At 33.4% G+C, this 15,783-nt stretch overlaps 1 pseudogene; it reads right to left on the bottom strand.

Annotated features, from left to right (window-relative positions):
* Window positions 1–2,766: 2,766 nt before the first annotated feature.
* LOC126886679 (histone H3-like) lies at window positions 2,767–15,244 on the bottom strand (annotated as a pseudogene).
* Between the last annotated feature and the right edge of the window lie 539 nt (window positions 15,245–15,783).

Below are 15,783 nucleotides of genomic sequence, written 5' to 3'. Positions count from 1 at the left end.
AGATGACAAGATGGGTCCCCTAAACGATTGGGGCTCCCCGCAAGCTTCATGCTGCGGGGACCTCTGTTACGCCCCTGCACACGAGAGAAAAACGGGTTTCCATTGTTGAACAATATTTTAAAAGTAATTTCGTACAAAATATGGTCGGAACATTGATTTAACTTCGGCAAATGTGAAAAGAGTCATTCAAAAATTCAGGGAGTTTGGATCAATTGGCGACGTTAAACACATTGGTCGTCCATAAACAAGCCGCTCAAATGACAATAACGAAGCTGTGCGTGAGAGTGTTGGTGAAAATTCAGAAATATCAACTCGACGCCGTTGGCAAGAATTACAAATTTTAAGAAGCCCTCTACAGCGTATACTCACTGCATATCGAAGGGATGGGAAAAACCTATCGGTTATAACCTAAAACCGGTTTTTTTAATTCGCAACAACCGGTTTTACCGGTTGTTTTTGTGTCCCGGTTATAACCGGTTTTTTCTTTTTAAAGTAATAACCGGTAAAAAACCGAATAAGTTACCTCTGGAAAAAATAATTAATTCAGAGAAAAAATGAGAAGATTTCTATGTATTTTCGATCCCAACCATATGTACATACATATTATAAATAATATGCGAAGTAATTAACCTAAGCAACCATAATTCAAATTTTATTTACTAATAAAGAACTGGACGAAAGTGCCACATCATCTTTTATGAAACAAGTTTTATTATAGTTTGGAAATAGTTAAACGCTCACTATACTACTCGCGAAGTCGATCGAAGTTCAGCGAGTACGAGAGTGTAGACAGGCACCTCATGCGACTTCGCTGCACCTCGGTCTACTTACATTCGGTGGCGGTATTGCGATCAAGTCAAAGGAACCGAAGTCGATATCGCCCCGCGTGAATGTGTTTCTCACGAAGTTGAACGAGTGTGTAGTGATGGTACTTTGGACCTCGGTGAACTTTCCCCAAGTAACTTCGCGAGAGTGTGGTGCGTGCTTAGATGATAATATTTACATAAAACTGTAAGTGATCTGCTAAAATCGATATTTCAACCATGATCTATAATAATTGTTTATACTTGAGTACTTGAGACTCTTGTATAAGCGAGCACCACACTCTCACGAAGTTACTTCGGGAAAGTTAAGCGAAGTCCGAAGTACCCGTCACTACACACCCGTTCTATTTCGCGAGGAACACATTCTCGCCGGGCGATAAGGACTTCGGTTTCTTTGACTTGGTCGCAAAAACCGCCACCGAATGGAGGTAGGCCGAGGCACAGCGAAGCACAGCATGAGGTGCCTGTCTACATTCTCTTACTCGCTGATCGACTTCGCGAGCAGTATAGTGGACGTTTTATGATTGTGAATACCGAAACACGATTAGGAATCTCCATTTGTAATTTTTAATTCTTAGGAATTAAAAGGCATTATACAAACATATTAAAAATACTACTGAAATTTTTTTGATGGTAATGGAAGTAAAAGATGAATTGGGTTATCAAATTTATTTTTAAGTAAAATGTGCATTTCCCATTTGGATATTTCCCAATTAATATCCCAATTGACAACGCAATTCACGCCGACGCCGTCTATAACGACTAACGAGCGACGAATCAGAGTTGCCAGATTGGGGTACTTTCGTCCAATTTTAGGGTAATGTGAAAGCGCCTGGAAAAATTTTTATACGTTGAAATGATTGGGGAATTTTTCGGGAGGAAAATTGAGCAAACTAAAGTGCAATATAAATGTAACATTTTAAATTATTGAGTATTTGATATTGATTAAAAAAAAACGAAAACCGGTTTTTGGAATAACCGGTTTTTGACCGGTTATAACGGCCAGGTTAAATCGTAAGTAAAAAAAAACGGTATAACCGGAAACCGGTTTGACAACCCATCCCTAAATCTACATCTTCAATTTTACAAAGTTCAATTGACACAATTAAAGCCTAATGACCATGCACAGTGAATAAGAGAGTGCGTTGAATGGATTATTGAACATCAACAATTAAATGCTGATTTTTCGAGCAAAATTATCCTAAGCGATGAGGCATATATTCACCTTAATGGCTTTTTTAATCGTCTTAATCGCATTTGGGTTCTGAGAACCCACATGTGACTATCGAAAAAAATTGCATCCACAACGTGTCACTATTTGCTGCGAACTTTGGGCTAAAGGCATCATTGGACAATACTTCTTTAAAAATGAGACTGGTGAAACAGTGACTGGTTTCTCACAGTGACAGTACTGGTGACAGTACTGGCGCTCGATATCGAAAGATTACAAGAGAGTCCTTGCGGCCTAAATTGGATGATATTGATGTGGACATGTGGTTTCAACACGACGCATGCCATACAGCTCGTGGAACAATTTAATTACTGCATGAGGTATTTCCTGGACGATAATCTCTCGTTTAGCTGATCAGAATAGGCATTCTAGATCGTTTGGTTTGCCATCATTAGATTTCTTTTTATGGGGTTATTTGAAGTCAAACCTATGTTTTGTCTATACCAACAAGCCTACAACCACCCGTGCATTGAAGGAGGAAATTCAACGTTGCATCAACGATATTCAGCCACATTTATGTAAAATAATCATGGAAAATTTTGACGAAGTGTACGTATGTGCCTTCTTAGTAATTAAAACTTGATGGTATGTTAAAAAGGTGACATATACACACAGATCAGTTGACATGAGGTTTGCGTAGACATAAAAAATGCCTACGAAATATCTGCATAATATTTTAATAAAAATATCTCTTACATAGTAGTCATGAAATTGTGGTTCTGAAAAGAACCGTTTTTTAATGTCTTCTATTTCTTTATGCCCTTTCTCCTCTGATTCTTCTGGCCAACTGAATGTCTTTAGGCATAATAGTCACTCTCTTAGCTCTTAACATGAATAGCGCACAAATTACAAATTGGTATCTTCCTGTAAAGCCATAACTGCCGAACTCTGAAAACGTAAGTCTGTCTTAAAATCTTGAGCTATTTCACGGACAAGACGTTGGAAAGGTAGTTTTCTGATAAGTAGCTCAGTACTTTTCTGGTAACGTCTAATTTCACGAAGGGCTACGGTACCTGGCCTTTAAAGGTACGTATCCATTACGTTCGTGCTCCGTGTAACTGCAATGGGTACGGTATGCGCTCCTCTACATATAAACCGCGACCGATTGGATCGCCGAGGGTGAGCGCTGAGCGGGGAGGCATATTTACAAATGCTTCTATACTACGGCACCAGAGTGCTGAAATCGATTAGCCTTTGATATACACTGTAACACTACAAACCCTCCTTGATTTCGGCACCTATTAAATTATAAGATATCTATTAAATTATGGTCTCTAAGTTTTTATTGCAATTAATATTATTTTAAGTATTGTATATTTATATTTCAATTTATTGCTTGAAAAACAGGAATAGAAATGTCTTTTCATTTCTGAAAAATGTCTTTGGCAAAGCCAGACTTGTTTGTGATTGATTGCAGATTAATAGCCATAAATTTCTTATTTCATAGCATACGTACTACAATATTATTTTTATAGATACATAAGTACATTTTGTTGCTTTACTTTTATTTCTTTTTATATTTTATTTTTTTTTAATTTTTTTATGTGTCTAAACAGCAATAAACCTAGCATGCTTAAGAATGTGTTTTTTGACCCTAACCCGAGAAACAAATAAAACAAAAATTATAAAAAAACGCCATCAAATAAAAAAGAAATAAATATTTTTAATTTTTATTTACTTATAAGTACAGATATAATTACTTGTATACAGTGCGTCCATAAAGTATCGCATAAATTCATTATTAGCTCAATAAACAACATTATTAGAAATTACCGAATCAGGTCGACTTTTGGTGTCTAGTTTTTTTTACATTAAATTAATTGACACAAAAAGACGAATGTGCTTAATTTATTTAGTTCAAAATACATTTTACTGCTGTCATAAAACAGAAATAAAATTCTTATTTGACAAATAAACATTGCTTTTCGCTTAAATTAAATGTTCAAACTGTCAAGAGACAGGTGGGTAGCAGTGGCGTAACAAACTCCGTGGCCTCCCCCGCAAAATTGGAAATGGGGCCCCCTTTAAAAAATTACTAAATGCGACATGTGTAACAAATACCTATATGTGTTACAGCCCAGTAAATCAACGTAAAATATGGCGATACCGTGTAATTTTAAATGCCACCACCGAATTGGTCAACTCAAGACTTTTCGAGTTGTTTATGAGTAAAAATGTTTATTGTTCAACAAAAAAACCACGTTTTTAAGCGATTTTTCGCAAGTAGTTCAAAGAGTAAGTATCTAGCTTATAAAAAAATGAAACAAAAATGAAGTCTACCGAATCATTAAAAGAAAATTTGTAGCTTATTCGTCAAATTCCAAAACAAATATTTCAACGTGAAATAACCAAAAAATGAAATACTTTTCGGGGAAACTCATTAGAACTTTTTTAAAGTGTTTAAAAGAAGCTTTATTTTTTACAAAAGTTTGTAGCATCAAAACTAAGCCAGTAACGCTCAAAATACAGTTAATCCCATTTTTTGGTAAAAAAATTGTGAAAATCTCCCCCTATTTAGCACTCCAAATGAAAATAATCATTATCGCCTTACAAAATACTTTTTGATATGACCTGTAAGTTTCACTGGTTCAAAGTGCTTATTTTTAAAAGGGTTTTAGTTGAAAGGATTTGAACGAGTTACTAATCACGAGTATAATATATGCAAATTTGAAACAGCCATATCTTAACCAATTTTTGTCTTACAGAAAAACAAAATTAAGCCAAAATATTTATAAAAGCAAGAAATATATTTCTTTACTCTTTGAGACTTTTCGTATCACTAATACTTTTTAAGTTATTTTGAAAAAAAGCCATGTTTCCAAAATAAAAAAAAAATTACAATGAAATCAAATTTTTTCAAAAATAAGAACTTCCAACCGGTCAAACTTGCAGATCATATAAACAATAAATATTTAAAGTGAATGGTATAGCGCTAATGATAAATTTTAGTTGAGGTGCGAAATAGAGGAATATTTTCACGATTTTTTTTAACCAAAAAAGAGTCCAACTTTATTTTGAGCGTAACTCGTATAGTTTTGGTGCTAGAAACTTTTATAAAATAATAAAAATAAAGCTTTTTTTTAACATTTAAAAAAAGTTTTAATGAGTTTTTCCCGAAAATTGCTTCATTTTTTTTATTTCAGGTTGAAATATTCGATTTTTCATGAGCTTCAACTGTGCTTTTACTGTGTCGATAGACTTCATGAATAAAGAGTACACCATTTTTTGTATCTTATAAAGCTACATTTTTGCTACAAATATTTTTTAGATATCTAATATTTAATTCGATAAATACTTATTTTTGAGCTATTTGCGAAAAACCCGTCTGAAAACGTTGTTTTTTTGTTGAAAAATAAACATTTCACTCGCCAATAGCTTGAAAAGTTTTAATACAAACATAAAGAAACTCTATAGAACAAAAGTTGCTAATAATTAGTCAATTTATACATTTCCGGACTTATTTTAAACGGATGTTTTTCACCCCAAGGAGGGATGTCACCCCCGAACTAAAATCAACCAACGGCATAAATCTAACTTTGAAGTGGAGTGTAACTAGAACCTAAATCCAAATTGTTAAGCAAATACGTCCGTCGTGACGCTGATAATTTCACTCCAAAGCTGTCATTTACTGAGCTATTGGTTTATTCATGCATTGTTTATGACGACTTACATTTTTCATCTTTATTTGTATAGAATAAAATAGAACAAAAATTACTAAATTATTACATTAGTACCTATTATTCTATGAGATCAACAACTTTCTTCGTGCACTATCTATTATCAGCGAATATTTCTACAATTTTAATAATTCGGATGGACAACTTTATTTTCAATACTGCACTGCTTAAAAAACGTATGTATGCAAATAATATAACAACAACACATTTTTACATATATTAGACAACAAGATAAGGCCCTTGACATATTGGGCCTCTGTTACGCCTCTGGATAATTGTATCGAAATACTAAACGTTGGTAAAGATTAAAGAGAAAACCCATTTCTAGATTTAGAAATATTGTTCTAAAATTCGGCAAATTGCAATTCTCAGATCTTTCAATAATCACGTACAAAGCATTAATAGTTTATTAATTGTCGTCACCCATAAAAGTTCGTGAGACCGGAAAGAATTAAGTTTCTAGATATGAGATACTTGCCGAATACGCCTATTTAGAAATTTACGTTTTTAAATTTAAACACACAAAGTAAAATCATATACCTCTATTTACAAAATATCAGACGACAAGATGGGGCCCCTGCTCGATTGGGGCCCCCCGCAAGCTTCACGTTGCGGGGGCCTCTGTTACGCCCCTGTGGGTAGCAGCCTAAACATTGAATTTAAGCAAAAAGTAATGTTTATATTTGAAATAAACATTTTATTTTTTTTTCCTGACAGCAGCAAAATGTATTTTGAATTAAATAAACTACGCAAAGTCTTCTTTTTGTGTCAATTAATTTAATTAAAAAATTGTTTTTGGACACCCTGTATAAATAATTATGTTAATGTCTATATTACTGAGTAGAGAATTGAATTGCCTTACAAATGACCTATCACACGACCCCTATTCATATTGAAAAAATCATCGATTATGTCATGACTTCCAGACGGATGACGTCACTAGTACGACATATATGCCAAAAAATCATAAATTAAAATCAAAAATCGACCTGTTTCGGTAATTTCTAATAATGTTATTTATTTAGCTAATAATGAATTTATGCTTTACTTTATGGACGCACTGTATACGAGTATATCTGTACTAGTGCGGCAGATTCGTGCAAATATTATAAGAATTGCACATTTAACGATACAAGCATATAGTATAAGAGCTGTGAGACATTTTTGAGTAGGTATTTTAGGCAACCTGAAAATTTTTCAGGTGACTCTTCTATGATAGCCTAATACAAAAATGCCGGTCTGGCTGGAGGGTAGCGGTTATTTTCCCCAAAAATCCCCCCAAAGTTAAAAAAGGATAAAAATTGTTATTACAAAAAATATCATTGATATGACTTGGAAGTAAATTTAAATATTCAAATATAAAGAAAATAAACAGGCCAGTCGATTTGAGGGCGATTTTAACTCTGTAAGATACTTGCATGGGCGCCCCAGGATTATTTTCAGGGGGTGCATCTGAACTTCAGAAGATTTCATCTGAATCTGTACATACTATTAACGAGTATAAAATATACAACTATACATGCATAGCTATGTACATTCCTTCCGGACAGGGAGGAGCAGTTGTTATTTTGACAGGGTATTTTTTAATTTAAAAAATAAATATTCTAAAAAACACAGTTTTTTTTGGCGAAATTATCCAATTGCCATGTGATCAAACAAATTAAGCGTGCATATAAATGAAACCGCTATAGGTAGGCAGCAGTGTGAGAAAGAGCGTATACCGATAGCTGTTTGCGTCCTCTGTTGTAGCTGAGCGAGTCCGTTCGCTCGAGAAAATCACGTGACCTGGCGATGTCCATGTTGTTGTGCCTCGTAACGTTAGAGTAATTATTATATATATTATAGTTTTTTAAGTAATTTTTCCTAATTAAACGAAAATAATACGTACTATACAATAGATTTTACAAATATGATAGAAAAAGACAAAATTATTATAAATATATAGGTAAAAAAGTATAAAACTATAAACTAAATTAATTATGTGTCCGAATCTTGTACTTCTTCTTCGAACTCCTCATCTGGGCTTAAATGTTCATTCTCTTCTTCTTCGGCAGACTCCCCTCGAGACTCAGATTCCTCTTCTACATGATCTGTAAGTAGTTGTAATATGTATTTAGAAATAATTAAAAATTAATCAATGATTAATTAATTGAGTTACTACGTATTCTCTGTCCTTTTATACTGAGTCGAAGCCTGGACAATCACGGGCGCATCTGAAGAAATAATTGCCATTGTTGAGATGTAGTGTTATCGAATAATGTAAAAAATATCATGGACACAACACTCAACAAACAGGGAAACATTAAGAAAGATGAAAAAGGCAAAAGAAATACTCAACACTATGAAGGAAAGAAAGATGAGCTAAAATAAATATACATTCTCTTCTTCTTCGTCAGACTCCCCTCGGGACTCAGATTCTTCTATCTGATCTGTAAATAGTTGTAATATGTATTTAGAATTAATGAAAAATTAATTAGTGATTAATTTATTGAGTTGCTACGTATTCTTACTTATATAACCAATGCTTAATACTTTTCCTTATATAACCAATCACATCACGTTTTTTTATTTCTTAGTATATGACCAATGTACTTCATATTTCTTTCCTTCATAGTGTTGAGTATTTCTTTTGCCTTTTTCATCTTTCTTAATGTTTCCTTGTTTGTTACGTGTGTCCATGATATATTAAACATTGTTCTAAAGCTATTTCCTTGTAGCATTTTTATAATTAAGTACTCTCGATGGAAAATGAGCCACAATTTTACCAAAAAAATGAACTTATTAACGTCTCGACGCCCAAGTCGTGTGTCGTTGTCAAAATACAAAATAATACTAAATAAACAAAAATGTTGTTGCTTAGTAAAAATTCTTCTAATAATTTATTTAATCTGACTCATTTATATCGGCAATTCAGGCATGTATTATACATTTTAAAGTAGAAGACTTTAAAACGATATTGCCAATATTGATGAGTTGCGTTCCTGGGACGACTTTATTAAAAGATAATTCATTCGATTACATGAAATCAACCCCAACTCAAGAATATCCGCCAAAAAAAATCATAGCATGTCTTTAAAATATGTCTTTAAAAGGACAACCAAATGCAACGATGGCAGTAAAGTTCTCGCGCTAGAGATTCCATTATTATTATCCACAATTATTATCCACTAGATAAAATTGTGGCTTATTTCCCATCGAAAATACTTAATATTAAACATTATTCGATAACTCCACATTCCAACAACGGCAAGCAAGTCTTTCTTCAGATGCGCCCGTGATTGTCCAGGCTTCGACTCCGTATAAAAGGACGGAGAATACGTAGCAACTCAACTAATTAATCACTAATTACTTTTTAATTAATTCTAAATACATATTACAACTATTTACAGCTCATGTAGAAGAGGAATCTGAGTCTCGGGGGGAGTCTGACGAAGAAGAAGAGAATGAATATTTAAGCTCAGATGAGGAGTTTGAAGAAGAAGTACAAGATTCGGACACAGAATTAATTTAGTTTATAGTTTTATACTTTTCTACCTATATATTTATAATAATAAATTTGTCTTTTTCTATCATATATTTGCAAAATCTATTGTATAGTACGTATTATTTTTCTTTAATTAAGAAAAAGTTACTTAAAATACTATAATATATAATAATTACTCTAACGTTTCGAGAAACAACAACATGGATATCGCCAGGTCACGTGATTTTTCTCGAGCGAACGGACTCGCTCAGCTACAACAGAGGACGCAAACAGCCATCGGTATACGATCTTTCTCACACTGCTGCTTAGCTATAGCGCTTTCCATTTATATGCACGCGTAATTTGTTTGATCACCTGGCAGTTGGAAAATTTCACCAAAAAAACTGTCTTTTTTAGAATATTTATTTTTAATATTAAAAAATACCCTGTCAAAATAACAATGGCACCTCCCTGTCCGGAAGGAATGTACATAGCTATGCATGTATAGTTTTATATTTTATACTCGTTAATAGTAAGTACAGATTCAGATGAAATCTTCTGAAGTTCAGATGCATCCCCTGAAAATAATCCTGGGGCGCCCATGCAAGTATCTTGCAGAGTTAAAATCGCCCTTAAATCGCCTGGCCTGTTTATTTTCTTTATATTTTAACATTTAAATTTACTTTAAAGTCACGTCAATGGTATTTTTTGTAATAACAATTTTTACCCTTTTGTTTAATTTTGGGAGGGATTTTTGGGGAAAATAACCGCTACCCTTCAGCCAGACCGGCATTTTTGTATTAGGCTATCATGAAAGAGTCAACTGAAAAATTTTCAGGTTGCCTAAAATACCTACTCAAAAATGTCTCACAGCTCTTGGACCAATATAATTTGGTCCACATATACTGCACATATAAAGGTTCAAATTTGGATATGAAGCCATCTCAGATTTTGCATTTTACAAAAATGGCGGTCATTCAAAATGTGACTAATAGCACGATATTTTTTGAATGAAAAGTCCGGTTTCAACCAAATTTGGTGCATATATTCTTTTTGTGATTTACAGGATCGATGTCGTGAACTGGAAGAATCGGTTTACTAGAAGTTGTGTTTTTCCTGGTTTTTTATATAAAATTATTTTATATTATGTTAATAATTTATTTTCAATTTTTTCACCCCGTATATATTAATTTTTCAAAATGGTAATACCACCACTAAAAAGAGCGTAAGAATATGTTTTAGGAAATATTTTGAACTTTTTATGTTAATTACCATTTAATAAATGCATAACTTATCTTCACATGTACCTATGTGTGGCAGATTCGTGCAAATATTATTGTGCATTTAATGGTAGAAGCATATAATTTTGACCACATAATATATACTACACATACAAAAGTTCAAAGTTAGATATGACGCCATCTCAGATTTCACCTTTTACAACAATGGCGTGCATTCAAAATGGCGGCTATACATATGTGACTAATAACACGATAACTTTTGAACGAAAAGTCCGATTTCAGCCAAATTTGGCATCAAGGTTCTTTTTCTGATGAATAAGATCGAGGTCTTGAACTGGAAGAATCGGTTTACCAGCAGTTGTGTTTTTACTGTTTTTTATGTAAAAATATGTTGTTTTTTTTTCAATTCTTTCACCCTGTATATATTAATTTTTCAAAAGGGTAATACCGCCATTGAAAAAAATGTAAAAATATTTTTAGGAAATATTTTGAACTTTTTAGTTATGTAAATTACCATTTAATAAATGCATAACGTATCTTCACATGTACCTACCTATGTGCGGCAAATTAATTTTGAATGCCCGCCATTTTTGTAAAAGACAAAATCTGAGATGGCCTCATATCTAAATTTGAATCTTTGTATATGTGTAGTGTGTGTGTGGTCCAAATTATATGCTTTTACCATTAAATGCACAATAATTTTTATATTATTTCCACCAATCTGCCGCACATAGGTTTATAGGTACCTACATGTGAAGATACGTTATGCATTTATTAATTGGTAATTAACATAACTAAAGAGTTCAAAATATTTCCGAAAAAAAATTTTTTTACGCTCTTTTCAATGCCGTTTTTAACTTTTTGAAAAATTAATATATACAGGGTGAAAGAATTGGTAAAAAAACAACATTTTTTCAGATAAAACTCAGGAAAAACACAACTTCTGGTAAATCGATTCTTCCGGTTCAAGACCTTAGTCGGCGCACACAGTGGAGGCGGTTTCCGCTAGCGGGCAACGCTAGCGGGACCCGCTTTTAAACGTTTTCAAAAAGAATGCACGTCTTTAAATGTACACGAACATAGTCAAAGCAGGTCCGCGCGGGCCAACCGCCTCAACCCGCCTGACCGCTTTTGCTAGAATGAGAATTTAGTTTTTTCCGCGCGGTTTTAATGTTTACTGCAATGATAATTTAGTTTATTCGCTCTTTTATAATAAGAATTAATAGTTCTCCATGGATTAATTTTATAAATAATTGTACATTATAATAAACAAAAGTAATAAAGTCAATCTTATTGAAACCGTAATTTTGTGTGACTTAGGTATTTCTAAAACCATTCCACTATTAACTAAATCAGTACTTGAAAAATAAATTTACAACAAAACTACTTACCTCAATGTTATAACAAGCCTTTCTTCCGGAAGGATAGCCTGCTTATGTAAATTACACCAGTTTTTAATTAAACGATACTCCTCCTTCTTAAAGTGCCTATCCGTTCCGGATGTTGGCGATCATCATGGCTATCTTGACTTTGTCTACCGCAGCGCGGAACAGTTCAGTGGTAGTGGTATTATACCACTTTTGTAAATTTTGAAGCCAGGAAATGCGTCTTCTTCACGGTCCTCTTTTACCATTTACATACCTTCCCTTGGAGAATCAGTTGGAGAAGGCCGTAACGTTCTTGATTTCTCATTACATGTCCTAGATATTCTAATTTTTTTGATTTGATGGTTATGAGAAATTCACACTCTTTCCCCATTCTACGCAGGAATTCCACGTTAGTAATTCGGTCAACGCAGGATATACGTAAGATGCTCCTATAACACCACATTTCGAAAGCTTCGAGCCGATTCATAGATGTAACAGTTAGTGTCCAAGCTTTCATTCCGTAGAGCAGAACTGTGAATATATAGCATTTCAACAGACGGTATTTTGTTTTTAATGATATGTCTCGACTGTTCAAAATGGTAGTCCTGTCGCCAGGGGGGGTACAACGGCCTCGTTAATTCAGATGGACTTACCCAAGTTTTTTTTATGTATTTTGACCCGTAGAACACGAATTTTTTGGGTAACAGTTGATCCGGATGTCGATAAGATTGTTATAGACCAAGAACTTGAGGAATCAAATAACAGCGATTTTTGGCAAAACAAAACATTATTTTGTATTTTTTGGGTCATTTTAAGCAAAAAATATTTCTACAAGTTTTTTAGTAGGATGCACAGTTTTCGAGATAAACGCGGTTGAACTTTCAAAAAATCGAAAAACTGCAATTTTTAAACTCGAATAACTTTTGATTAAAAAATAAAATAGCAATTCTGCTTAGCGCCTTTGAAAGTTCAAGTCAAATTATGTCGGTTTTGATTATTTGCATTGCTAAAAATTTATTGTGTTATTGTTAAACAAAGCTACAAACAACTAGTGCGTGAGTGATGTTTCTATGATTTCTCATTTAAAATCGAACGAGTAGGTAGAATAGGTACTAGTGCAATCAAGACTATTTCTACGTTACATGCGTTAAAACGCATGTAAAAGCACGGGAAACCCTACGTGTTTATAGCTTTGTTAAACAATAAAAAAATAAATTTTTACCAATGCAAATAATCAAAACCGATATAATTTGACTTAAACTTTCAAATGCGGTAAGCAGACTTGCTATTTTATTTTTTAATCAAAAGTTATTCGGGTTCAAAAATTGCAATTTTTCGATTTTTTTAAAGTTCAACCGCGTTTATCTCGAAAACTGTGCATCCTACGAAAAAACTTGTAGAAATATTTTTTACTTAAAATGGCCCAAAAAATACAAAATATTGTTTTGTTTTGCCAAAAATCGCTGTTATTTGATTCCTCAAGTTCTTGGTCTATAACAATCTTATCGACATCCGGATCAACTGTTACCCAAAAAATTCGTGTTCTACGGGTCAAAATACATAAAAAAAACTTGAGTAAGTCCATCTGAATTAACGAGGCCGTTGTACCCCCCCTGGCGACAGGACTATGGGTCTCATTCTAAAGTATGCTGCTTTCGCTTTTATTATTCGCTGTTTAATTTCTGAGTAGTCCCATTCGCTATTTAAATTCGTACCCATATATGTATATTCTCAACTCTTTCGATATTCTGTTGGTTGACTATAAGTTGAGCGTTTATTATTGTTTTTAACGATACTCCACTTTCTCCAAAATATATTTAAAAGTCTCTTGAGTCATTCTCATATACTGGAAGAATCGTTCATTATCTTTTAATTTTTGAAATAGATGATGATATTCTCCATAAATTAATCTTTCTCGATTAATAGGATGTACATCAACTCTCTTTCTTTTCAGTTTAGTCAAAACAGAATCTAAAGCAATTATATCATCATCGGAAGACGACATTTTGCTACAAGTAGTAGACGCAACTGCCAGATTTGAACGATTTCTCTCGCTTTTACCCGTCTTCACTGTGTTACTATACCCGCGCGCGAGAACCGCGCGGTTTGCCCGCTAGCGGAAACCGCTTTCACTATGTGTGCCGCCTTAGTCTTACACATAAAAAAAAATTATATACCAAATTTGGTTGAAATCGGACTTTTTGTTCAAAAGTTATCGTGCTATTAGTCACATAAATGTATAGTCGCCGTTTTGAATGCCCGCCATTTTTGTGTAAGATAAAATCTGAGATGACCTTATATCTAAATTTGAACCCTGATGTGTGTAGTATATGTGGTCCAAATTAAATACTTCTACCATTAAATGCACAATAATTCTTATAATATTTGCACGAATCTGCCACACATAGGTACATGTGCAGATACGTTATGCATTTATTAAATGGTAATTAACATAACTAAAAAGTTCTAAATATTTTCTACTAAATATTTTTACGCTCTTTTCAATTGCGGTATTACCTTTTTGAAAAATTAATATATACAGAGGGAAAAAATTGAAAAAAAAACATATTTTTACATAAACAACCAGTAAAAACACAACTTCTGGTAAACCGATTCTTCTGGTTCATCACATCCATCTTGTAAATCAAAGAAAGAACCTATATAAAAAATTTGGTTGAAATCGGACTTTTCGTTCAAAAGTTATGGTACTATTAACACATATGTATAGCCGCCATTTTGAATGCCCGCCATTTTTATAAAAGGCAAAGCCTGAGATGGCCTCATATCTAAATTTCATCCTTTATATGTGTAATATATGTGGTCCAAATTATATGCTTGTATCATTAAATGTGCAATTGTTTCACGTATCGGCCGCACTATACTTATAAATAAATAAAAATAAAAAATATTTATTTGTTTTTTATTCATTGGCGTTTTTGTTTTAATTTTTGTTTTATTTGTTTCTCGGGTTAGGGTCAAAAAACACATTCTTAAGTATGCTAGGTTTATTGCAGTTTCGACATTTCTATTTGAATACAATAAATTGAAATATACAATACTTACAATAATATTAATTCCAATAAAAACTTAGGCACCATAATTTAATAGATGTCTTATAATTTATTAGGTGTCTAAATCAATGAGGGTTTGTAGCCTAATAGGTAGTATATTTCAAAGGCTAACCGATTTCAGCACTCTGGTGCCGTAGTATAGGAGCATCTGTAAATATGCGAGAAGGAGCACCAACGTATCCACCATGTGGAGCAGCTACACGGAGCACCAACGTAATGGATACGTGGCGCCTTCGTGATGGGGTTTTTAAACTCCCACAATGGCAGGTGCACTCTTACGAGCAGCTTTGGTTGCCAACTGTTTACGTGGTGCTTTACCACCAGTGGATTTTCGGGCCGTTTGCTTTGTACGGGACATTATTTTCAGTTGTGTATACTAACTGCCCATTACTAACTAACGGTTTACTGTAAAGAGACCGAAATCATTAGACCGAAAGCAGTAGACCGAACTCATTAGACCGAAAAGCACTTTACCGAAACCTCACTAGACCGACCAGCAGAAGACCGAAAAGCAGTTCTTTTTACTTGTCGCAGTAAAAGAGATAAGATTAATATAATTACAACTAAATGTTATTTGGATGGTTATTAAAAACAGTTAAAATGGTGTTAACGTCACTCTACCCTTAATTTATTTTTACCTTCACTAATTTGTTTAACGAATGAAAATTATTTCATATCAGACTGTACAGAGTAACAATTTACACAGTCTATAATATATAAAATAATACAAAAAAAATACAATATAATAAAAATATAATAATATCTTACAAAATCTTAGCATAATTTACTGCAAACTTTTTAAATTTATTAACCATTTCGGTCTAATGCTGTTCGGTCTAGTGAGGTTTCGGTAAAGTGCTTTTCGGTCTAATGAGTTCGGTCTACTGCTTTCGGTCTAATGATTTTGGT

The sequence above is a fragment of the Diabrotica virgifera genome, chromosome 6 (assembly GCF_917563875.1).
Source record: "Diabrotica virgifera virgifera chromosome 6, PGI_DIABVI_V3a".
Taxonomy (NCBI): domain Eukaryota; kingdom Metazoa; phylum Arthropoda; class Insecta; order Coleoptera; family Chrysomelidae; genus Diabrotica; species Diabrotica virgifera.
Note: the sequence above shows the minus strand (reverse complement) of the source record. Positions and strands in the feature narration are given on the sequence as shown.